Below are 27,379 nucleotides of genomic sequence, written 5' to 3' on the forward strand. Positions count from 1 at the left end.
TCTGGACGGACATGTTCTTGCAGAACGCACAATCCTCCTCCACGTGTGACTTGTTGGAGTGCAGGCAGTAGAGACACCGGGAGTGCTCATCCTCCTTGAAGACGTTCTGTAGTTCACATCCTGGGCAGATCCTAAACAGTTTGGATCCAACGGGCGTTGAGTCTCCTTTGTCTTGAGCCATGTCCACGTGGGCGTAGACATTTCCGAAACGGGTCCCCGTTAATCGGAAGAGGAATCGGTGGAGCTTGAGGCTCAAATTGACCGAAGAAATAAGAGTAAACTCTTTGAAAAAACGCAACACGCAGTAAAAGCTTGAGCGCTAAGCACGAGGACACCCAACACGTGAACGTGCAGTAAAAAGCTGAAGGTGGCTGCCAGAGGAGGGGCTTAGGTAGAGGGCAGTCGTTGGCTGGAGGCAGTATGACCCAGAGACCAGTGATTGGTTATTAGTAGAAAAACAGTTCAGAAACTAAACCAAAACTGATTTTTTTCTTTACCGAGGATTCCCAGCCTGACGACGGGGAATATTCATGAGCATGTGAATCCATGCCAGACCCCATGCTGGAGAATTATCAATTATACCTGAAGACTGAACATCTGTAACACAGAGGGCATATATTTTTCTAACAGAAGACTTTAACACCTACGTGCCAGATCTAGATATGGATGAACAGTTTATGTACTGGGGAGACAGACTGGTTAATGTAGATAATGGCTCCATTTGGGTGACCTTTTTAAATAGTTGGAATTTATCAAAACGGTCTGATAATGTGTTGGAAAATGTGTAGGGAGAGGTAACCGGGCATTGCGAGTTTTAGTCATCTCATATTGACTATATTTGAATGAGTGTCAATTTGTTTCACAAATGCTCTAATTTTAAGGTGATAAAATCGGAGCTTCGTGACCATGACATGCTTTCTGAAGATTTCAGGCTAGGTGTGGGTCCAGTGAGCAGAAACAGTATGACAGAATTGATCGTAAATGGGGCGTGAATCGCATTTATTGGAATGCAAGGAATGCCTGGAGATTTAATGATATTGTAATGGATGCGTTTACGCTGGTTAATCAGACTGAGAATTTTTTTTTCACAGTTAGCGTTACATTTATTTTAAGAGAGAAGCTTGGCTGACCTTCAACGCAAGTGCCTGGAAGCGGCGGAACAGAAATGGGATCTTCGGGTGCACCCTCTGACAAGCTGGCCTGCCTCTGCATCTGGTCCAAGAAAACAGTCGATATTCGAGGCTGCATCACACGGCATTCCAAAAACATGGCCAAACTTTTCAAAGTCTGCAAGCTACTGGCCAACCCTACTGCAGCCTCATCCTCTATGGCACCCACCCAGGCCCTTTGCGAAGCCCTGGCATCACACTTCACCGCCAAAACACAGGACATCCTGTCCTCTCTCTACTCTGCACGGACTCGTGCACCATCATCTCCTGGACCCTCATTGGCCGCCCCCACCACGCCCCCTCTTTTCTCCTCCCTTTCCCCTGTCCCACCTGAGGAGGTTTCTAGACAAGTCCGGTCTATGAAAGCCTCTTCCAAACAGGTGGACCCTTGCCCATCCAAAACCATCAAGGACAACAATGACTATCCAGCTCCAGCGTTGGCAGACCTCTGCAACTTCTCCTTCACCACTGGAGTTTACACTTCTCTCAAGCATTCTCTTTTACACCCTCTGCTAGAACAACCCTCTGCCGACCCTTCTATTATGGCAAGCTATCGCCCGATCTCTATCACTGGTTTCCTTGGAAAACTCCTGGAGAAGCTGGCTATCTCTCAGCTTACCCTCTGCACTGAATCTGTTGGTTGTCTCCATGGCCATCAGTATGGCATTAGAGCGTCCAGAAGCATGGAAACTCTTCTGAACACCTGTGAAGACCTGCTCACAAACCTTGACTCTAACTCTCCCTCGGTCCTCATTCTTCTTGACTTCTCCTCTGCTTTCGATATGGTAAACCACAACATCCTGATCTCCCGGCTCTGTGATACCCTGGGCCTCACATATCAGGCCCTGGCGTGGCTAGCGTCCTTTCTCTCTGACCGTCCTTCACAGGTGGAACTTGGGCCCTTTCTCTCCACTATCACTCTCTCTACTTGTGGTGTTCCCCAAGGATCTAATCTATCCCCCTGGGTTTTCAATGTCTACATGGACCCTTTGACCCACAAGATCTCTGCTGTCACCTCCCACTTTCAGTGTTATGTGGATGACACACAGCTCTCTTTCTGGCTACCCTCTGGCCTCCGGCCTCCTCATCGCTCATTCATGACTGCCTTGCCGCAACTCAGTCCTGGTGTACTGCTAATGGTATGTGCCTTAATGCCAGTAAGACAGAGATCTTCCTCATTGGGACCCCTGCTCCCGCTTTCTCCCATTCACTCTGCCCGGCCTCTCTTGGTCCTGCGCCCTCACCCACCAGTGAGGCAAAAAATCTGGGGGTCATCTTCAACTCTACGCTATCCTTCTCTCCTCAAATCTCGGACATGTCCAAGAAGTCACACTATCAGCTGCACCTCCTCAAAGGCATTCTACCTTTTCTCACCTTCCCCCAGAGGCTCACTGTCTCCAGAGCCCTGGTTCTCTCCAGACTGGACTACCACAACAGTCTCTTTCTCAATCTTCCTACTGTTACTCTCCAACTTCTTCAACTTATCCAGAACAGAACCACAAGCCTTATCCTTGGCCTCAAGCCCAGGCATCCGCATCTCTCCGGTGCTGAAATCTCACCACTCGCTCCCCGTGGCTGCAAGGCTCAAGTTCAAGTCCCTCTGCATAATCCACAAGGCTTTCTGGGGCTGTGGCCCATACTACCTAAAACGCTCTCTTCCTAGATACTCTCCTTCTAGAGCCCTCTGCTCGGCCCCTTCCAACTCTCTGCAGGTGAGCCGCTTTTCCAAACAGAGATTTGGGGGTAGATTCCTATCCTTGGCCGCAGCCTCCCTCTGGAAAAGCCTCCCTGCATCTCTCTGTCTTGAGCCGAACCTCCTTAAGTTCCAGAAACTCCTGAAGACCTTCCTCTTCTCTTCCTCTTTCTCTCTTCTTCTCCCCTGCTAACCTCCTTTCTCGTCTCCCCTGCTTCCCTCTTTCTTTCTCTTCCCAACCTGTTCAGTTCGCTGACTGGTCGCCTGGTGCACCTCCAGAGCATCACAGGTCTCAGGCTCCCCCTCCAGTCCTGCACTTGCCTCCGGGTCTTTGCACTCTGCTTGGCACTTCTGCACTCAGAATTCACTCCATTAGAGGGGCAACCACGCTGCACATAACCCTGGCCCTTGCCTGACCGGCTGCATTTGCCCACCCCTCCCTCACACTTCATGTCTGTGCACTTCCACGACCTTGAACATATTAGGCCTAGAAAGTCTGTGGGCCTCATTACACGGATGGCGGTGGACCAAGGTGCTTTTAGCACCTTGGTCCATGCCGGTAAAATACCGGCACCGCCTTGGTGGAAAGGGGAATTACCGCCCTATTCCAAGGTTGGTGGGGCGGTAATTCCCCCTTGCCCCATTGCCCTTCCCCATTCCCATTTTTGCCCCATAGGGCATAATGGGAATGGCAAAGGTGCTAATTACGGCACCGCAAATTGCGGTACCGTAATTAGCTCCCTGGTCCCTTTGCGGGTTGTTTTTTAACGCCTGCAAAAAGCAGGCGTTAAATTCTCCAACCCGCAAAGGGACCTCGTAGTAAGGCGGTAAGGGTTTACCGGTACCGGTAAAATACCGGTACCGGTAAACCCTTACCGTGTAATGAGGCCCTGTCTGTCCTGTCCTCCCTCTGTCTCCCTTCCCTTGCTTGGTTGTACCTGAAATACTCAAGCATACGCTTAGTATTGCCAGGCCTAGTACAGTAGTTTATTGTTCTCTATGTCCCCCCCTCACTCCCCACTCTTTGTCATGCAGTTGCACTATTTGACAAGCCGTTATACATGCAGTTGCACTAGCTGAAATGTCTTTGCATAGTATGTTAGTTTTTTGTTAAAATCATTCGGAATCTTCAAGGCCTACGAATGACAACTGTATTCCCTTGTTCCCTTCCAATTTGAAGCACTTCACTTGTGTATAAGCGCTTTACAAATAAACAATTACAATTACACGTTTTTGATGAAAACTAAGAAAAGGGAGCTGGAAAGAGAACAGCAACATATTAAATCTAGTAAGGAAAATCAATTAACTAAAACTAAGTCCTGTAAAGTAAAAGAAGTATAACAATTGAACAATCCACCATCGGCATCTAATGATACAGCATTGGGCTGAATCAATGTGGAAAGTAGTCAGGGAAAAACCTGGGAGGAATTTTTGGCTGCTAATTAATAATATGGAGATTAATCAGAGTTCCAAATCAATCCAGTCTGCAGGAGAAGTGGAATATGCACTTCAAAGAGCTTTACACAGTGGGCACTATTAATTCTTCAGTGGGAGATATGCAGTGGATCCATAAATGACATTTGAATTTCGATTATGATGATGTCTTATTGCTAATTAAACAACTAGCAATTCTATTGCCTCAGGTCCTAATGGATTATCTAATCGAACTGTGAAAGACGTCCCAGTCTTGTGGGCTTTCATTTTATTCATCCTGTTTACCAACATCATCTCCTGTGGTTAGACCGCAGATTCAGGAAAATTGTAATACATAATACCTATCTATAGAAAGGAGGCTCAGTAGCTATGTAATCCATGGACCATCTGACACACATCTTCCTCCTCACACTACAGCAGTGGTCTTCATACTGGAGGAGGGGTGGGCGAAGGATGTCTAGGGGGCTCAGGCTCTTTAAAAAAGGATTAAGATGACTGCTTTTAATTAAGCAATAAACCTCAATGGGCAGGGGCTTTACCATGCAAGGTAATGCCCTAGTAAAGGTCCCACCCAGAGGGGATTATTGCTATTAATATCCCAGCACGTTGTACCGGGATGCTAATCGTTTTTTTTCAAGTAGAGAAACAGCTGTTTGCAGTTTCTCAACTTAAAAAAATTACAATGCAAGATGGCCACCGTGGATGGGAGAAGGGAACTACATGCAGTCCCTTCTCCCTTTCCATGGTGGCTATTGGCATGCAGGAGCATCATCACATTGTGTTTTGCCTCAAAACTTTGGGAAATCCTAGATTGCACTGCAAAGCACCTCTTCACCGAATTTCATCATCCCAGCTGCTTTGGGCTGTGAGAGAGATGGTTGCGTCAACCTGCAAGAGTTAGTTGCCCCTGTGTGACAGTTGCTGAAGGCGGTTTTTACTGCATTCCTTCTTGTGTCCTGAAAACAGCTGCATCAGTGCTTTCTTTGTTTTTCAACAGAGACAAGAGATACAGCTCCTGCTGCAAGCCTGACCTGAATCTGCTCCCGTAGCGGCTGTGCACTTTGAAGCCGATCTGAGGGTGGTAAATCGAACCTCTGACGGTCCTCTCCAGACCTGCCAAATTTGGACCCAAACCGAGCTAAGGGCAGTGAGTACTGAAACCACTTACCGGTAGCCTGTTGTTCATCATTGCATTTTATGCACAGATGATCTCTTGTTGTCCTCTCTTTGCCTTGTGTAGCACCAGCTTCCTAAAGTCCTCCAAAAGTTGGGAATAGCTTTGTTCATCTTGGAACCTGTTTACACCCTTTAGAATCCTGTCCCAAACTTTGCCAGCTCCTTAGAAACTGTACTTTGTGACTTTACGCATGACCGAGCGCTTTTACGTGCAGATTGAACATGGAGCAAAAGGCTCCATTCATTGTAGGGCTGGACCTATAAAGTCTGAAGATTGTTTATGGTATAAAGATCGCCTGCCCTCTTTCCTTACAGGTGTTGGCAGGTCTTTGCTGTGCATTCATTGTTCACTTGTGTTTATTCTTGGGCCTGATAATTTTTATATTTTTGTATACTTCTGTCTAATGGTAATTCTTGGTGTCTTACTTTGTGTGCTCATCAGGGACTTCTGAACACCCTCACTCCTCCTGAGGTTTAGCGTTGACTTCTCTCTGAGCTACTGTGAATTGGTTTGGCTAACTTCCCAGAAGTGTCCCCTGTTTCACTAACAAGGGTGTCTTCCTAAACTTCTGTTCACCAGAGCAGAGTTTAGAAATCCATTCTAACACCTTGCCACACTGGTGAAAATATTCTGTGAAATGACCCTTGATCTGTAGATATGAGATAAGTTTGGATGATACATTTACACTACCCACGTTTCATGCTGGGAATTCATTTACATCACGTTTTATAAATATTTATTGGGCAATGAAGAATGCAGTGTTAGGATTTTTTTTTTATTAAGAAAGGCAAACATTTGCCACACTCCCCATACCTACTTAAACACATTGGAGTCTCAAAGGAATACAATACATGCTCCTACTCATAGTTGTGTAGCCGTCCTGTAACATACATGTTTGGGTGGTACAATTAGTTTCAACGCCAAAAATTACACAGCCACTTTAGTGGCTGTGTAGTTATAGTTAAGTTGCTGTTTCCATAGGAAGAGCACTTTTAGGGTGGCCTATAACTCTGCTCCCCCTGGATGAATCCCCACCAAACTTTGCAAAAAAAGTATATGGGCCACTCTGAATTCCTTTGCGAAGTTTGGTGAGGATTCGTCTAGGGGGGGTGGCTTATAGGGGGGTCCCAAAACATTTTTCTTTCCCATAGACTGAATGGGGGAAAAACTTTGCGCACGCCTACAGCTCAAACCGCTGGACGGATGTTCACCAAATTTGCATAAGGAGCAGGAGCTTGGTCCCCAAAGCGTGCTTTTGTAAATTTGGTGCCAATCCATCCAGTAGTTTTCTTTAAAACAACCAAAAAGTAGGTCTAAAAAAATTAGTGATATCTATGTACGCTCTGCGGACAAGATACCGATTGGCTAAGGGGCTGGCGTCATGACCGCAGTGAGACGTGTTCTGCGTCAGATTGTTTGGATGCGCCTGACATCTTGGATCCGCCGACAGCGCAGCGGCGACCAGCGGCAACATGCTATTTCGAAACATATTTTGCTGTGTAATAGTGCTTGGGGAGTTTCACACAGTAAGAGATGTTGAAAAACTGTATTTGTTCAGGCGGTGGCTGTTAATTATGTATTCTCTATGCACACCTTGTTCGGAATGTTTGTGCGTACAGAAAATGAGGGTTTTAATAGAGGTAGTATTGCAGTCCGTGCTGCGCACAGGCACCTTGACACTGTTCTAAGGACACGCGTGGTGTTAGCGAACATTGAAATTGATTACTTATCGTTATTACATTTTTTTTCCTATGGTTGTGCTATTGATTAGTACGCCGCCATGGGTGTGACATGCAGCGGTAGTTGTGGCCAGGGCCTAGAGTCTGGGATGCATGGCTGTAGGTTTTAAGTTATTTGTGCATGAGAACAATGGTTGTGCTTTGGCTTCCCCCATGATTGTTTGATGGTTACTGAGCAAGAAACTAAAGGCAGAATTGATCTACCAGATACCCCACAGAAAGAAACAGATGGAGAACTGTTTTGTGACGGCTCTTGTTTCAAATTACCTGATAATACATCAACTGCGGCATATTCCATCACGACACTAAAGAGTATTGTAGAAAGCAAAAGAATCCCATACAATTTAGCACAGGCTGCAGAGATAATATCGTTAACCAGAGCATGTGAAATTTCTGAAAACCTAAATGTAAACATATATACTGAGAGTCAGTACGCATTTGGGGTGGTACACAATTTTGGTTGACTATGGGCTCAGAGGGGTTTTCTGACATCACATGGAACCAAAATCCAACATGGCACTTTGATATTAAGATTGTTGTCTGCTCTTGCGCTTCCTAAACAATTAGCAATAATGAAATGCGAAGCGCTTAAAAAAGTAACATGTAACGTTGGAAAGGGAAACGCATTTGCAGACAAAATTGCGAAACAAACTGCCACTGATTTACATGCAAAAATGTGTATTGAGAGATCGAAAGAGGTACCCTGCATGGTAGAAAATGGAATTGCCACAGTTAAAGAGATGCAAACAGAAGCAACTGAAGACAAAATAAAAGCTTGGTCTGAGGGTACAGCAGAATTAGACATAGAGGGTTGCTGGATGGACAAAACGAGTAAAAAATTGATGTTGCCCAATGCTTATGTAACAGCGATGGTCACTATGGCCCATAGCCCAACACACATATCTGCTAAAAAAAAATGATTCAGCATCTAGACACAGTATGGCAGAATCCGCACATTAGAAAAACTGCTGACAGACTAGTCCAAAACGCATGACTTGTTTGCAACATAACATTGGAAAAGGAACCACGACTCCAGTGGGTAGTTTTGCCCCCCCTCTATGCCATTTGAAGTGATCCATTTTGATTTTATAGAAATGGAAAGGTGTCAAAATTTCAAGTACGTCCTTGTAGTGGTATGTGCATTTAGCAAATGGGTGGAGGCCTATCCGCTCAAAGACTGCACACCAATGAGCACAGCGAAAGTAATGCTAAAAGAATATTTCTTCCGTTTTGGCTTACCACGTGTCATATGGTCAGATAACGGCCCGCATTTTAAGCAACCATGATACTACAGATATGTGCAGGCCTCGAGATTGATAAAAGGTTCCACTCGGCCAGACACCCGATGAGTGCCGGTCTTGTGGAACACCAAAACGGTATTTTGAAGAATAAACTTAGCAAGATATGCTCAGGGAGTCAGTTGAAGTTGCCTGATGCTTTGCCATTAGCTTTATTATGCATGAGAACGTCTGTGCAGGCAAGGACTGGACTCTCCCCATACGAGATCGTTATGGGGAGACCAGCGAATGTTTGGAGCGCCCTGCGCCTAAGTGAGATCGAATACCCCTTGCTCATCACTTATTGTAAATTGTTAACTCAAAACTTGCGTTTAATTCATCAGCAGGTGCATGAGGCTCTTCCTGTCAGATATACCGGCCCGGGGGCACTGTCTGCAGCCAGGAGATTGGGTGCTAACGAAACATTTTTAGTGGAAATCTTCACTTGCACCGAGGTGGAAGGGCCCTTACCAGGTCCTCCTGGCAACACAGACTGCAGTCCGAGTGGATGGTCGCAAGGCATGGATCCATGCTACACATACTAAAAGAATTCCATTCGCTTTAAAAGAGCTGCCTGATCCGAACGCCGAAAGAGAAACAGCTGCACTCGATCACACAGACACCATCGCCAGTTCTCTGCCAGAAATGCTTCCTAAGCCTGAGAAAGGGCCTGGGGAGATTGCAACAAGGATCAAAGGGCCAAAGGTGCCTCAGCCTTCCCCGACTGCTGCCGCATCATCACTCATTGCATCACAGGCTAACACTGAGCCTGCCTCTGGAAATGAAAATGCATTATTCATTGATCACACAGTACCTGGAGCGATAAGGTACAATCTACATTCTCAAAACCGCCTCTGTTACCAACAGGGATGAATTGGAAAACTGAGGCCTAGGGAAGTGGAGCGTATGAGCTGTATAAATCTGCATCAAATTGAAAGCTCTGAAACGCGGCTTCCCGTTGCTACCTTTGAAAAGTGAAGGACCAATGTGATCAGCCAGTGGGGACAAGCGGGACGCATATGGTACCAACACAATTGATGCTTGCTCTGACCTTTTGGAGAACTGTGCAGAATCACATGAGCCTGCTATCATTTATTAAGAAGGCTAACCAGAACTAGCCTGAACGCTTTGCTGCTATTTGAACGCTTTGCTGTTTAACGTGTGCTGCTGTGAAGAAATTCTTTGTGACGAACATTGCCGAGATAAACATTGCACACAATGCCTATACTTACTAGTGTTCCCTCCTGCGCCAACGCTGATGATATTATAGAGATAGAGACTAAACAAATGCCTAGAAGAATTTGCTGTAGGAAACGTATGCTAATAATTATGACGCCACTTTGCATCTTGATTACACTGGTCCCAATATTTTGGTATTTGGAAACTGTGCATCCATTAAACTCACTTTTGCCTGCTACGAATGCTCCTGCCACAAACAGTCCGGCACATGTGCTCTCTTATACTCTCCCTTCATTAGAAGTGACACACAGAAGAGGGTACAATAATAAAACATTGCTTTTGATTATGAATATGACTCACACTATCCTGAGTAGGACGAATTGTTGGGTCTGCGCTCCCATTTACCCCAGCATGGTGGGAAAGGAAAGGGCTGGTACGTGCAGCCATTACCGCTTAATATGGCATGCTATGCATCATTGAGTGCACTATTTTTTGGGAAATGGAATAAGAGTGATACTGGTCAATTGGATGGAACAAACATAGATGCGTTTGAAAGAGTGATAATGGAACCAGTGGGTTGTTCCATATTTAACAGTGCAAGAATAATAAAACCTATGGCAAAACAAGTAGATAAGACTCTTTGTGCCTTACAAATTATCTGTAATCACATCCCACATGACTCCAGAAGGGAATAAGGATGTTGTGCCTCCCTCCAATACTATCAATTACACTCCACGTACTGTCCCATTTTGCTTACGAAAAAGGGGTCCTATTCGGTAGGAGCATTTACTAGATGTATGAATATTGCAGTGCTTGAGAAAGAAGAAGAACCAATATATGTAGGTGATCCTGTTTATTTTATATGTGGAGAACAGGCTAATCCCTGGTTACCTAGAAATTGGGGAGGGACCTGTTACTTAGGGATCCTTTTCCCTGGTGTATTCCTTTCCAAAACTTCAGATCTATCCAAACTATCCAGATCTAGACCACGGCGGGATGATACAGGGCTAATTGCAGAAGGCATAGCAAAATAATTTATACCATTCTGGGGGCAAGCAATAAATTCAGGGAATATAAGAAAACTGTCCAGGGTGTTAGAGAAAACAATAAATGGAACTAGCGATATATTAAATAACATGACATTAGAAGAGAAAGCAGTTAGATTAATGACACTTCAGAAAAGAATGGCTCTTGATATCATTTTGGCTGATCGTGGAGGTGTGTGCAAACTTGTGGGGTCAACGTGCTGTGTATTTGTAAGTGACTCCTCCCCTACAATTTTTGAAGCAATCAAGAAATTGCACATCCTGAGTGCTGACATTCATGTCCCGACAGGTGGTTGGAATCTGGACACAAGCACATGGTTTTGGGAGTTACTGCGTTCATGGGGATGGAAACGAATTGCAATTTTAGTCACAATACCTGGAATCCTCATGTTCTGCTGTTGTTGCATACACTGCCTGCAAATCTTTTATTCTGAAATTACAAATGAATGTGTTCATGCCATGAAGGAAAAACCCACTCCCAAGTTAAATAAGGGTGCAAATCACAAAATAGAAACAATCAAAGAATTCATGTCAATTAATGTTGAAGATGACGATTATAGTAGCATGCATAGTTCAGAATTAGATACATGGTCAGATGAAGAGGAGATGTATGGATGATGCTCTTGGCTTACGGCCAAAAGGAGGGTTTGCAAGTCCAGAAACCACCCTAACCAAGTATAGCAGGTATATTATGTTGGCCGAAAACCAATTGCATCATATGACCAACATCGTAAGCACAGAATCGTCAGTATAACAACAGGGCGTCCATCTTGTGTAACATCCGCCATTTTGCTTTTCTTTTCTGTCAAATGCTTTGCAAACATATTACATTCTGAAAGCTCATACATGGTGGGAGGCCACAGCTTGCATGTTGAAAGATCACCCCAGACAAGAATGCCAAACAGTACAGAAATACACTGTTTTCCTCCCTCACAAAGGCCTTCGAGGCAAGCAGAAACAGCATTTAATCAGCGGCCCAGGTGCCGGCCTGTCTCACTAAAGCTGTAGCAATAGGCAGTTAAAGCATGAATTATACTTTTCTAGCGAACCTCTTTAGCGGATCCTCCTTAGAACAGGCTGACCCCTAGTTCACGAATAGAAAATGGTAGATAACGTGCTTTGGAATGTGACTCTCTCGCGAACACGATATCCTTGCTGAACAAGTGCTCTATGTTCTTTATAACAAAGAACTATGTCTGCAACTGTTGCTAAGTATAAGAAAATTGTTATAATGTGTCATATTTGTCATAATTGTCAATCACCGAACCCTAGCTCAAGAAGATACATTATGGGCAGTTTTATGTGCCTTCAAAGATTGTACATGTTTGTATATATGTGACTGCTTGAATGATGTTCGCTCTCTTACGTCTCACGAGGTCTGGGTGACACAAGTTGCGAGAAGTTAGACCCAGTCGGCCGACTGAGCATATTTTGCAATAAACCATAGTACTTGGAAAATCGAACCTTTGTGCCTGTCGTATCACTAATATATGGTGATTGTGCCTTAGTTTCCATAGGCGCAGGGTCTTCAGGGCCTAACAGTGCAAGAGCGCCCCCTCGCACATTCAGCCCTGGCTTGCATCCCCAATGAGCCATGCAAGGCTGGGGAAGAAAAACGCCTGGGGATTGCATGGCTCATTGGGCATGCACGCTGTGGTACTACTAAACTAGCAAAGGGAAAGCACGTTTATCTTTGGCAGTTAAGTTAAAGCCAGCCCAGGCGTACTCCCTGAGCTGTTTGCGGCTGTGACCACTCAATGTTTTCACTGGGCTGGCTTGGTTCATCCATAAGGAGTGGTGGGTCAATACCCTGTCACCCATTATGGATGAACCACCCCTGATCGAACCCTGGTTTCAAATCTACTATGGGTAGATAAGGTAGGCATTAAACACTGCATCCACTGATGTTAGAACAAAGAATCAGCATCCGAAGGACGACAAGCTTGGAAGGCAGACTATGTCACGCTCTCTTTCTCTTGGCAGTGCATTTGTGATCGGGGCCAGCACATCCAGGTAAAGGCACGTTGATCCCCATTATGTTTATGTTTATGTTTATCCATTGAATGACAAGGAGCAACCACGCTGTGAAATTATAAACAACGTCTTCGAAAGCTGCGCCCTACATATATTAATGATATAGTAGGGCCTAAATAGGGGCAAAATGTGTTGACTAAACGCTCGATTTGGAAGATAATAAAGAGCAATATGCACATAGGGTTCTCTCATACAGTGCTTGCACCAGGAAAAACAATTGTCCTGGGGCAAAATTGCATTGAAACAATACATACTTGCACCAGGCCTATTTGTGTGATAAAATGTCAAACAAAATAGTATTGCGCTGGTATTACAGATGACACAAGAACAATCTGAGACCGCAAGACAGTTCAAGGGTTTATTTAATTTTGTGGCTGCTAGGGCATCACTCTCTCTCTCATCTCCTTTGGGATTCCCTCTCTAGCCCAGGCTTCTGTAGCCACTGTGCTACTGAACGGTTACCCCTATGGTCTGATCTCTTGTTCTGGCTTTGGTGGGTCTTCCCTAAATGTTAGCTATCTAGCCTGCCTCAGGGATTTACTAACTCATCCTACTCTATGCAGTAGTTAGCGTTCTATAGGGATTGGGAAGTGCCTTGCAGATACTCTGTAAGATTCAACATTTGCTTCCACACTCACTCTCTACACTCGACTCTCTTACCTCCTTCCTTATGTCTCTCTCCCTCTTCTGCTCCTCCAATGTCTTTCATGCCACTAGTCATCGCCTGCGCCGTTAGATGTCACAAATTCCTTCCACACTTCTACTCACTTGGATTTCTTGCTTGGATTCTGAAAGTGAGAATGGTTGTCAGAAGCAGCCAATGTACTGATGTGGCTTGATAGCCTGTGCTCTTGCGCTCAACCTACATTCATGTGGGATGCGGTAAGGTCCCTTTCTCGTGCTTACCTGCTTTTTGGTTTTCTAACGTGCTGCTGGCGTGTTTACTGCAGGCTCGGCTGCGAACCGGAGAGAGGGATCTCAAATGGTCTTTCTTCTCTGTGGAGGGGGATCTGTTCAGCCCTACTACCCCTCCTCTCACTCCTGCCATTGGCATCCCTTTGGTATTGGGGTACAGAGTATGGAGTTCAGTGTGTGAAGTGAGGCTGAGTGTGGCACACCCTCAATTAACATTGAACGCCACAGACCCAAGAGCTGGAGAAGATTATGGGGGTGCACCTCCTGAGCCCTGTGACCGTGGTTGCTGCAGTCATCAGTAGCGCAAAGGGATTTGGCAGTGGCAGTATCAGCGCTGGCCCTATCGTCTGGTAAGGTTGGCAAGGTTGGTATGTCTGCCTGTTTGTTTGAATGTGTCTCTTCATGCCCGCAAAGAGAGGTGACTCTCTTAATATCTAATTTAAAGATCCCAGGGAAGTGCAGTGTATAAGGGCTAGTGATTCCTATTATTTGTTAGCAATAATCAGATATCTGGACTGGTAGTGGAGGGCCCGAAACTGAGGGCAGTTACTCGCAAGTATAAGCAGGTTGAAGCTCTAATAAAGGGTGTGGTAAGGCACTCCCTCTATTACTGCGTTTAGCGTCTGCATATGTCCAACCTAAGGAATACCCTGGTTGTGCGGTTGTTATGGAGGAGACATCTATTCCCCCTCAAACAGAATAAATTAGGATACGGGTTGCCTAGTGCACATAAATATCACCACCTCAGCTGAAATGGCTTCTTGTTGCAGAAAAACCATTGCAGATTATTTTGCTAACAGAGACCCCTCTGGAGACACATGTTGCATAAATATTGAACTACTTGGTCATGATGTAGGCTCCAAACAAGCCTTTGAGGAACTATACAATGTTTCAAATGAGGAGCTTATTCCAGAGGTGTGTGTCCAGATTCCCCTGGTTCTGGATACAACAGGTGAGATTGACAAAGTTTCTGGGCACTCGAACTTTCCAGCTTCGGAGGGCGGCAGAGGGAGCATTGTTATATCTTCTGGGTAGTCATACTTTTCAACAACAAATAAACTGGCCATCCCCAAAGAGTCTCTTGGTGATCCTACATTAGATGACTACACTATATCCCACAATTAGCATCTCGATGGAGCTCAGTGTGCTCAATGCACACGGGTGAAAATAACAACTTGGGCAGCACTTCCATATCTGCATTCAAACTGGTACTTATATTCATCATGAATGTATATGCCAATATCAGGTTGGAGGTAAAACAGCACACAACTAGCCTAACTACTATTCAGGCGGGTCTAGATTCTTTGATATACGGCCAGGAATTGTGGTTCCCCTCCCAGAAAAGAAACCTGTTGTTGGGAAACCTTGCAAAGTAATCACTATAACAGAAGTTCCCTCAACTACAGGCAATGTCAGTGAAAACGGGCTCAACCCACTGGGAGTTGGGCTGGATGTCGATATTGAGGGCGGAACGATTGAGGATTTATGCGAAAGTATTTTGATAACACCTGCAGCCAGATGGCTCCAAAGTGAATCCGGTCGTGGCTTTTGAAAAAAAATTGAAAAATCTGAAAAGGGGAAACACTAACAATAAATATTTAAGGACATTTTTCAGATTGCTAACCCTACAAGAAATATAGGGTAGGCCGGATTCAACCAAGTCCAGACTCGTCTGAACTTTTCGAAGAATAAGCTATCAGGAAAAAAGAAAGTGATATTGAAAAGGGACGTTTATAGGGGAGCGGTTGAGGGCTCTAACATACTGTTTGCCCCATTGGAGGACAACAATAATGAGCAGGTGGAGCTTGAGCCCACGAATATGCATTTTTAAACCTTGTTCTCCAAGTCTAACTACGATCTCCAAAATGTATGCTGTAACTAAAACATCAGATGCCATTAGGTTTGTTTCTATAATGGACTCAGGTGGGTCTAACAAGCCTTTCACAAGTTAATTCAGAGAAGATCTATAAGCTCAATGATCTAATTACAGAGGGGGTGGTTGCTCTAAATAATACCCATCATCGGCAACTGAAGTATTTTCCCATATCTGTAAAAGGCTGTGTGAATGGTGTGCAACTGCAAATCCAACAGAATAGGTGGTGCCGCACAAAGTAGCACACAGTTCCTAGCGTGGTCCTTGAGTTTAATCTGCAGGACAATTTTAAACATCTCGTTAATAGATCTAATCTTTTAGCTTTGCTATATGACATTCCTTGATTGAGACTCATCACCTCCCATGATATTGATCAGGTTCACTTCATTGATGAGAATCGTGTGGACTTGGTTGCATTAGAAATTCTGTCAAGGGTAATAAGAAATATACTGCAATTGGAAACAGAAAGGTTCACGACCATGGGCTACGATATTGCTCTCTATTGTGAGATCAATTGGCAGAAGTCCCCCTGATTTCTTCACAAGGGAAAACAAGAGCTTGATTCTTGATGGAGGGAAAGAGCTGTCTGTCACTGTTAAGGGGACAAACTAATGCATCAACATTGGTACTAGTCGGCTGGCAAGAAATTTGGAGTGGTCATGGTCAGTGCTATCTAACTCCAAAAAGTACAATACATTTGAATTAAATAATTTTTAGCTAAGATAGAGCTTGAAAGCAGTGTCCTGGAACACGAGAGGGCATAGTCAATTATGCTCTGATACTAACTTATGTGCTGCCCTCTGAAAACATCTTGTAATTATCCACCAAGAGACATGGCTTTTGACGAACATATACTTAGACAGTTTTATTGTCTTCTGTCAACCAGCAATGCAGGGGTCACTTGGTAGATCCTCTAGGGGTCTTCTAATTGCGTAACTCACTGGGTTTAAATGTGTGAGTTATCAGGGACTCTTGGCGATGGAATACATGCTTGTAACCGATTCCGTTCATTCGGCAATTTTAATTGTAAATCTATACTGTAAACCAACAAGAGATACCGTTGAGAGCCTCCTAAAGGAAGGAGCAAGTTACTTACCTGTAACTGTTGTTCTCCAGCACGGGTCTGGCATGGATTCACATGCTCATTAATATTCCCTGTCATCAGGTTGGGAATCCTTGGTAAAGAAAAAATCAGTTTCAGTTTCGTTTCTGAACTGTCATTCTACTAATAACCAATCACTGATCTCTGGGTCATACTGCCCCCAGCCAATGACTGCCCTCTACCTAAGCCCCTCCTCTGGCAGCCATCTTCAGATATGGTAGCACGTAAAGTGGCAGTAGGACAAGAGAAGAGCCGCAGAGGGGTTGGAGGGAGGGTCCGTGTGTGAATCCATGCCAGACCCATTCTGGAGAACAACAGTTACAGGTAAGTAACTTGTTCCTTCTCCAGCATGGGGTCTGGCATGGATTCACATGCTCATGGATACAAGAATACATAGCAGTACACACATGCACAACCACAGGAGATGGCAAGGCTCAACATCGAGCATTTAAAAAACTCAACATTAAACATCTCTTGCCTCCTCACCTTCAAGCGAATAGTTTGCGCAGCACTTCTTGGCCGACTCTGGACTCCTCCCTGGAATCCCGGTCGACGCAGTAGAATTTCGTGAGGGTCTGAGTCGTCCTCCACATAGCAGCCCTGCAGATGTCCAGCAGGGGTACACCAACAGGAACCCATAGTAGCAGTGATCGCTCTGGTCGAATGGGCTCTCGGACGGCCAGGCAACGGTCGGTTTGCCAATCCGTGACAGTGCATGATGCAGCCAGAGAGCCACCTGGAAATGGATGCCTTGGAGAGGGCCTTGCCTTGATTCACAGTCCCAAAGTTTGCAAACAGCTGTGATGTCTTCCGAAAACTCTTTGTGCGGTCCACGTAAAACTTCAGCACTCTAGCCACATCCAGCGAGTGCAAAGTCCTCTCAGCCGGCGACAAAGGCGATGGGAAGAAAACAGGTAACACCAAGGGCTCGTTGAGATGGAAGTCTGACGGCACCTTGGGCATGAAGGAGGGGTGCATCATCAGCACTACCCTTGTCTCGTGGAATATCATACACAGAGGCTTACAGGAAAGGGCCTGGATCTCACCCACTCTTTGTGCGGAGGTGATGGCCAGAGGAAACGCTGTCTTCCACGATAGGAATTTCATTTGCGGCGAATGCAAAGGCTCGAATGGTGGCCCCATGAGCCTGGTCAGCACCACATTGAGCTCCCACGCCGGGGCCTTCCCTGGCGGGAATGAGCGGAACTGTCCTTTCATGAACTCCTTCACCAGGCAGTACGACCACAGCGACGATCGCCCCAGAGTTCTCGGATTTTGCTGGAGGCATGCGCCAGCTCCGCATTGGCTAGCGACAGCAAGTACGGCAGCACTTGAGGGGCCTTAATCCGTAGAGTGTTCATCTTCTGTGCACGGCACCAGACAGAGAACCTCTTCCATTTATGTCCATAGCACCTAAGAGTTGAGGAAGCCCTGGCCTTGGCGAGCACGTCCTTGCAGTCCGCCGGTATATCGTAGCCTCCAAACTCTAGTGCTGCAGGAGCCAGGCCTGTAGGTTCAGCAATCCTGGGTCGTGATTCAGGATCGCGCCTCCTTCTCTGGCGAGAAGATCTGCGTCCATCTGCAGCTTGACTGGAGGGGACGCTGACATGTCCAGAAGGTCTGGGAACCAAATCTGCCTCAGCCATGCCGGTACAACGAGGATCATCCTGCACCAGGACCGTCTGAGTTGACTGATGAGTGGCAGAAGCAACGGCAACGGCGGGAATGCATAGAGGAACAGGCCGTCCCAGGGGAAGGAGAATGCATCCCCCAAGGTCCCTGGCTGGGGAAACCTGCTGGTGAACCTCCGGCACTTGGTGTTTGTGTCATGATCTCTGCTTCCAAAAGGTCAGGGTTTTCCCAACTCCCTTGGAAGCAGATCCATAACCCAGGTTCCGAGTGCCAACCAGTCCCAATTGGGACCTTTTGGACCCAGTCCTGGCGCCAGTGGCACCAGGCTCATAAATATGCCCAGTCCCAGCGCTGGAAGCGCCGGGCTCATAATGCTTGGGTGGACTTACCTGCAGCAGACCATGCTGCTTACTTGCCTGCCAGTTGAGCCTCTGATCCTCTTCTGTTTGGAACTACTTTTCCTGTTGGGTGGGGCAGGAGCCACTCCCTAGGTTCAGAACACTGGAACTCTTCTGGAAAGCAGGAACTCTTTTCTTACCTAGGCGTGGCTGTGGAAGGAGACACCTAAGCACTACAGGAGGCTATTTAAACCACACCCGATGGATGAATCTTGCTTTGCGTTATTCTGCATCCTCTGCAGCAGAACGCTCATCGTGTCTTCTGCATCTGATCCTGGGCCTAAGGAAAAAGGCTTACCATCCTGAATCCAGTCTTCAGCAACACCTATAAAGACAAGAAAGAACAGGTTAGCATTACGGTCTTCAGTGACAGCGCTTCACTTACCTGGTCCATCGGCTGTCACCAACGCCTCGCGCTGCATTCCGGCATCTGAAAGACAAAGGCTTACCTACTCTTCGTGCGCTCCGGAGGTCTTTGCACTGCATTCCGGCATCTGAAAGACAAAAGCTTACCAACTCTTCGCACGCTCCGGAGGCCTTCGGCGCTGCATCCCGCATCTGAAAGACAAAACAAGGTGCGTTGAAAGACATTGGGGAACTTTAATACTCACGTGCCATTACTCCTTTCCACATCTAACCCAGTGGGTATTACGGCACCCTGCAGCCGCTCCGAACTTGTACCTGCAAAATAAAAAGACAGTTAGAGCGCATCGTGAAGCAAGCAACAAGCGCTTACTTACGTGCTTCCAGGCGCTTCTATTCATCACACAGGCTCCATCTTCAACTCACTTCAGCCCGTCATCCGCCATCGCCGGAACCCTGCAAAACAAGAGACATCATTACTAAAGACTTTTAAAGACATTAGAATTACTCGAAACTTACCGTTCGTGCAGTAAACGACGGACAGCAGTCCTCTGAAGTCAAGAGGCCTGCTCCCCTTATCCAGTGAAGAAACTGGTTACAGCACCCTGCCCCGAGGCAGATGGAGAGCACGGCGTTCACTTACCTAAGGTGAGAGCGTTAACCTTTGGGGTTCTACAGGAGAAGAGAAAGGGAAGAAGAGAGAGACATTCAATAACCCAGTTCATTAATCCCATATTTTCTATCTGCAGACATCTTACCCTTCGAGTCAGACATACAGTGCACAGAGGTCCAGCCCAAAGAGCCAGCTGTGTGTTACACATCACCTTTGAAGATACGGTATACGCCCAGTCAAGACCGGCGCCTCTACGGGAATCAGGTGAGCGTTACAGAACGCAAAGCCTACCGCAAAACTCCCGTCCAGGCGCTATGGAAACCTCGGATACCGACCAGCTAGCCCAGTTACTTGGGGAACTAAGGGCAGAAGTGCATGCAGCCCGTCAGGAAACGAACGCTCTAAGAAGGGAACTGATTATTTCCAAGGAGCGAACAGATGATCTCGCTAGACAATTGCTACAGTCACAAGCCGGACAGACCCCGTTACCCGCATCTGGGGGAAATCTTCCTTCTACATCCTCTATGAATCCAGTGCAGATCAACCTACCTGGGAATGTACCTCTGGCTCCACCCGAACGATTTTCTGGTGACCCAAAGAGGTTTGCAGTATTTATCAATCAGTGCCGGTTGCATTTCTTATGCCGGCCAGCAGCCTTTCCAACTGATCAAGCTAAAGTAGCTTTCGTGCTTTCGTACCTTAATGGCAATGCGGCAGACTGGTCGATCCCTCTAGTAAATCAAGATGATCCGGTCCTCCATGATTTTCAAGCTTTTCAGCTCAGTATGGAAAAACTGTTCGCAAGACATTCACAGGGGCAGGGCTTGGACAATGAGCTTCTTTCGTTGCGACAAGGTAATCAAGACCTTTTGGCTTATATTGCGTCTTTCAACAGACTGATACTGGAAACTCAATGGCCTGAGGACAAAAGGATTACGCTGTTTTATAGAGGTCTACGTGGAGAGCTCAAAGATGTGTTAGCCCAAGTAGTGAATCCCCCACAAGATTGTTCGGACTATATAGACTTAGTCGTTCAAATAGATCACAGACTGCAGAACAGGAAGGCCGATCGTTCCAAGTTTGATGCTCGAGTATTTCCCAAACCGCCGACTCCTTCCAAAGGAGTAGCCTCCGGGGAACCCATGCAAATAGGGGGCCTGAAAGGTCCTCTAACACAAAAGGAGCGGGAAAGGAGAAAACAGTTGCAATTATGCCTCTATTGCGGAAACTCAGGGCACTTTCTTCGAGACTGTCCGGTAAAACCTGCCAGGAAGGCAGTAGGAGCTGCAGTTACCAAAGTTACAAACTCTGAGCAGGGAAACGACCTCGCCCGACAAGAATAGAGGTCCTCTTGCCGAGCGTGAAAACCAGTTCCGTGACCTCGCATTTCTTGATACCTATGGTCCTCATTAGCCCTGATAATCCGGATCGATTACATGCAATTGAAGCTTACGTCGAAAGCGGTGCCATCGGCAATTATATGGATCATGAAATGGTTTTGAGGATGAATCTAACTCTTTGTCCCAAGGCTGTAAAGGACGTCATTACTACGGTGGATGGAACGGAGATAGCCTCCGGACCAGTAACGCATACCACTCAAGAAGTGACGCTAGTAAGTCAAGATGGACACCATGAGAAGATCGTGTTCGATGTGATCAAGGCTCCTCAGTTTCAGATTATTCTAGGAATACCTTGGTTAGAGAAACACAATCCTCTGATCGATTGGCGAGCAAGAACGGTCCAGTTTCCAGAATGTGTCTCTACTTGTCACCCTCCACCTGGTGTTGCACTGGCAGCAATTTCTTCAGAGACTCCCCAGTTACCTCCCGAATACCTAGAATACCAAGATGTTTTCCGGAAGGATCAGGCTAACTCTCTACCTCCTCATAGGTCTTATGACTGCCAGATAGACCTGATACCTGGATCTGCTCCTCCTTGTAGTAGAATTTATGCCCTCACCGAGCCTGAGAACCTTCACCTTCGACAATACCTGGATCAATACCTGGCAAATGGGTTTATTCGTCCTTCCAAGTCCCCTGCTTCTTCAGCTTTGTTCTTCGTTCCAAAAAAGGAAGGAGACCTTAGAACTTGTATAGATTATCGCTCCCTGAACCAGATCACCGTCAAGAATAGATATCCGTTACCTTTGATCCCTGAACTCCTGGACCAAGTCAGAAAAGCATGCATATATACAAAGCTGGATCTTAGAGGAGCCTACCACTTGGTACGAGTAAAAGAGGGCGATGAATGGAAGACGGCCTTCCGCACCAAATGTGGGCTATTTGAATATCAGGTCATGCCCTTCGGACTTTGCAATGCCCCGGCCGCCTTTCAATATTTTATGAACGATGTCCTCAGAGAGCTCATAGATGTGTGTGTTGTTGTTTACATTGACGACATCCTCGTTTATTCTTCATCGGAATCTGAACATCGGAAACACGTGAAAATGGTCCTCGAAAGATTGCGTCAACACAAACTTTTCGCTAAGTTGGAAAAATGTGTTTTCAACGTGACTGAAGTTGAATTCCTGGGATTCATATTATCACCTAGCGGAGTGCGTATGGATTCAAAGAAGGTCGATGCAGTTCTGAAATGGCCATCACCATCCTCCGTAAAAGGTGTGCAAAGCATGTTAGGCTTCGCTAACTTTTACCGCAGGTTTATCCCCGAATTTTCTCCTATAGTCCAGCCCATCACTGCCTTGTTAAAGAAAAACAAACGTTTTGAATGGTCTACCGAGGCAGAACAAGCTTTCCAGGATTTGAAGACTAAATTCATCTCTGCACCGATCTTAAAACACCCTCGCCCCGAACTCCCCTACATCGTGGAAACTGATGCTTCAAGCCTTGCCATGGGGGCAGTTCTATCACAAAAGGACCCGGTAACCAATCAGTTGCATCCCGTGGCATTTTGGTCCCGCAAATTCTCGCCTCCTGAAATCAATTACACGATTACTGACAAGGAACTTCTGGCTATCAAGTCTGCCTTTAAGGCTTGGCGGCATTATCTGCTGGGGGCCCGACACACCGTTACTGTGATTACGGATCACCGAAACCTGCAATATTTGAAAACCGCAAAAGCCCAATCCTCTAGACAACTCCGTTGGGCATTATTCTTTGCCGAGTTTGACTTCATAATTACCTATCGACCTGGTACAAAAAACGGTAAAGCTGATGCCCTTTCTCGGATGGGAGTGGAAGAACACTTGATCAACCCTAAACCTGTACCAATCATTCCCGAACAAAGAATTCTGGGTGTAATCGCCACACAATCCATAGAGGAAGTTAAGGATAAAGCCAGGCAACTTGTAACTCCAGCAGACATACAGAATTGGCATCTGCAGGGAAAGGACTTTGCAGTAAAGGACAACTTATTGTATTTCCAAGAACGATTATACCTGCCCAGCACAGATTTACAGAAAAAAGTAATCTCTTGTTATCACGATTCTTTAATGGAAGGACATCCCGGTATGGCCAAGACCTCAGAAAAGTTCAAGCGCTACTTCTGGTGGCCGTCTTGGAAAAAAGATATCAGAGACTTTATAATGTCCTGTGGAGTATGCGCCCAAAACAAGAGTCAAAAGGAAAGACCAGCAGGCCTCTTACGCCCTATTGACATCCCACCTCGCCCTTGGCATACGCTTTCTATGGACTTCATCACCGATCTACCTCCATGCTCCGGATACAATACGATTCTAGTAATCGTGGACTTATTCTCCAAGATGGCGCATTTCATTCCGCTCAAAGGCTTGCCAACAGCAGCAACTCTGGCCCGAGAATTTCTCGAAAACATCGTCCGACTGCACGGTTTTCCTTCGGTTCTAATTTCGGATCGAGGTAGTCAATTTATTTCTCATTTTTGGCGAAGTTGCTGTCGGTCGGCTCAAATTGATGTGAGACTATCGACCAGTCACCACCCTCAGACCGACGGACAAACCGAGAGGACCAATCAAACTCTGGAACAGTATTTACGCTGCATGCTGCAACAAACTGAAAAAACTTAGAAAGACATCCTTTGGATAGCCGAATATGCCTACAATAACTCTGTCCATTCGGGAACTGGGAAAACCCCGTTTTTTCTTTTATACGGCAGTCACCCTCGAACCTCGGAGTTGGATCCCCTCCAAGATCTTGAAACACCAGCAGTAGACTACCTGCATTCTACAATCACCCAAGTCTTTAAGGAAGCTGTTTCTCACCTTCAAAGGGCTAAAGAACAATACAAGAAAGGAGCAGATCAACATCGGAAGGAAGCCCCTCAATATCAAGTAGGGGATCAAGTCTGGTTATCCACCAAATATCTACCTCTAAAAGGGCCACGCACATTCAACCCAAGATACCTTGGTCCCTATTCCATCACTACCATAGTAAACCCAGTAGCGGTCAAGTTGGACTTGCCCCCGCACATGAAGATACATCCGGTCTTCCACGTCTCTCTATTAAAACCCGTGCAACCTCAAACCCGACTAACTAAATCTCCAAAACCCATCCTAGTTGATGGAGAACTCGAGTTTGAAGTCAAAAGCATTCTGGACTCCAAGATCTCCAAATCTAAACTATTTTACCTAATTGACTGGAAAGGCTACGGCCCCCAAGAGAGATCCTGGGAACCTGCTGAATATGTCCACGCTCCTCGCCTAATCAAAAGATTTCACCGAACATTTCCTGACAAGCCAAAACCCCCGGAGAAGCCCGGTTTGGGAGGGGCCTTGAGGGGGGGTACTGTCATGATCTCTGCTTCCAAAAGGTCAGGGTTTTCCCAACTCCCTTGGAAGCAGATCCATAACCCAGGTTCCGAGTGCCAACCACTCCCAATTGGGACCTTTTGGACCCAGTCCTGGCGCCAGTGGCACCAGGCTCATAAATATGCCCAGTCCCAGCGCTGGAAGCGCCGGGCTCATAATGCTTGGGTGGACTTACCTGCAGCAGACCATGCTGCTTACTTGCCTGCCAGTTGAGCCTCTGATCCTCTTCTGTTTGGAACTACTTTTCCTGTTGGGTGGGGCAGGAGCCACTCCCTAGGTTCAGAACACTGGAACTCTTCTGGAAAGCAGGAACTCTTTTCTTACCTAGGCGTGGCTGTGGAAGGAGACACCTAAGCACTACAGGAGGCTATTTAAACCACACCCGATGGATGAATCTTGCTTTGCGTTATTCTGCATCCTCTGCAGCAGAACGCTCATCGTGTCTTCTGCATCTGATCCTGGGCCTAAGGAAAAAGGCTTACCATCCTGAATCCAGTCTTCAGCAACACCTATAAAGACAAGAAAGAACAGGTTAGCATTACGGTCTTCAGTGACAGCGCTTCACTTACCTGGTCCATCGGCTGTCACCAACGCCTCGCGCTGCATTCCGGCATCTGAAAGACAAAGGCTTACCTACTCTTCGTGCGCTCCGGAGGTCTTTGCACTGCATTCCGGCATCTGAAAGACAAAAGCTTACCAACTCTTCGCACGCTCCGGAGGCCTTCGGCGCTGCATCCCGCATCTGAAAGACAAAACAAGGTGCGTTGAAAGACATTGGGGAACTTTAATACTCACGTGCCATTACTCCTTTCCACATCTAACCCAGTGGGTATTACGGCACCCTGCAGCCGCTCCGAACTTGTACCTGCAAAATAAAAAGACAGTTAGAGCGCATCGTGAAGCAAGCAACAAGCGCTTACTTACGTGCTTCCAGGCGCTTCTATTCATCACAAAGGCTCCATCTTCAACTCACTTCAGCCCGTCATCCGCCATCGCCGGAACCCTGCAAAACAAGAGACATCATTACTAAAGACTTTTAAAGACATTAGAATTACTCGAAACTTACCGTTCGTGCAGTAAACGACGGACAGCAGTCCTCTGAAGTCAAGAGGCCTGCTCCCCTTATCCAGTGAAGAAACTGGTTACAGCACCCTGCCCCGAGGCAGATGGAGAGCACGGCGTTCACTTACCTAAGGTGAGAGCGTTAACCTTTGGGGTTCTACAGGAGAAGAGAAAGGGAAGAAGAGAGAGACATTCAATAACCCAGTTCATTAATCCCATATTTTCTATCTGCAGACATCTTACCCTTCGAGTCAGACATACAGTGCACAGAGGTCCAGCCCAAAGAGCCAGCTGTGTGTTACACATCACCTTTGAAGATACGGTATACGCCCAGTCAAGACCGGCGCCTCTACGGGAATCAGGTGAGCGTTACAGAACGCAAAGCCTACCGCAAAACTCCCGTCCAGGCGCTATGGAAACCTCGGATACCGACCAGCTAGCCCAGTTACTTGGGGAACTAAGGGCAGAAGTGCATGCAGCCCGTCAGGAAACGAACGCTCTAAGAAGGGAACTGATTATTTCCAAGGAGCGAACAGATGATCTCGCTAGACAATTGCTACAGTCACAAGCCGGACAGACCCCGTTACCCGCATCTGGGGGAAATCTTCCTTCTACATCCTCTATGAATCCAGTGCAGATCAACCTACCTGGGAATGTACCTCTGGCTCCACCCGAACGATTTTCTGGTGACCCAAAGAGATTTGCAGTATTTATCAATCAGTGCCGGTTGCATTTCTTATGCCGGCCAGCAGCCTTTCCAACTGATCAAGCTAAAGTAGCTTTCGTGCTTTCGTACCTTAATGGCAATGCGGCAGACTGGTCGATCCCTCTAGTAAATCAAGATGATCCGGTCCTCCATGATTTTCAAGCTTTTCAGCTCAGTATGGAAAAACTGTTCGCAAGACATTCACAGGGGCAGGGCTTGGACAATGAGCTTCTTTCGTTGCGACAAGGTAATCAAGACCTTTTGGCTTATATTGCGTCTTTCAACAGACTGATAGTGGAAACTCAATGGCCTGAGGACAAAAGGATTACGCTGTTTTATAGAGGTCTACGTGGAGAGCTCAAAGATGTGTTAGCCCAAGTAGTGAATCCCCCACAAGATTGTTCGGACTATATAGACTTAGTCGTTCAAATAGATCACAGACTGCAGAACAGGAAGGCCGATCGTTCCAAGTTTGATGCTCGAGTATTTCCCAAACCGCCGACTCCTTCCAAAGGAGTAGCCTCCGGGGAACCCATGCAAATAGGGGGCCTGAAAGGTCCTCTAACACAAAAGGAGCGGGAAAGGAGAAAACAGTTGCAATTATGCCTCTATTGCGGAAACTCAGGGCACTTTCTTCGAGACTGTCCGGTAAAACCTGCCAGGAAGGCAGTAGGAGCTGCAGTTACCAAAGTTACAAACTCTGAGCAGGGAAACGACCTCGCCCGACAAGAATAGAGGTCCTCTTGCCGAGCGTGAAAACCAGTTCCGTGACCTCGCATTTCTTGATACCTATGGTCCTCATTAGCCCTGATAATCCGGATCGATTACATGCAATTGAAGCTTACGTCGAAAGCGGTGCCATCGGCAATTATATGGATCATGAAATGGTTTTGAGGATGAATCTAACTCTTTGTCCCAAGGCTGTAAAGGACGTCATTACTACGGTGGATGGAACGGAGATAGCCTCCGGACCAGTAACGCATACCACTCAAGAAGTGACGCTAGTAAGTCAAGATGGACACCATGAGAAGATCGTGTTCGATGTGATCAAGGCTCCTCAGTTTCAGATTATTCTAGGAATACCTTGGTTAGAGAAACACAATCCTCTGATCGATTGGCGAGCAAGAACGGTCCAGTTTCCAGAATGTGTCTCTACTTGTCACCCTCCACCTGGTGTTGCACTGGCAGCAATTTCTTCAGAGACTCCCCAGTTACCTCCCGAA

This window comes from Ambystoma mexicanum, chromosome 11, assembly GCF_040938575.1.
Source record: "Ambystoma mexicanum isolate Mex_15411 chromosome 11, UKY_AmexF1_1, whole genome shotgun sequence".
In the NCBI taxonomy this organism is placed as follows: Eukaryota; Metazoa; Chordata; class Amphibia; order Caudata; family Ambystomatidae; genus Ambystoma; species Ambystoma mexicanum.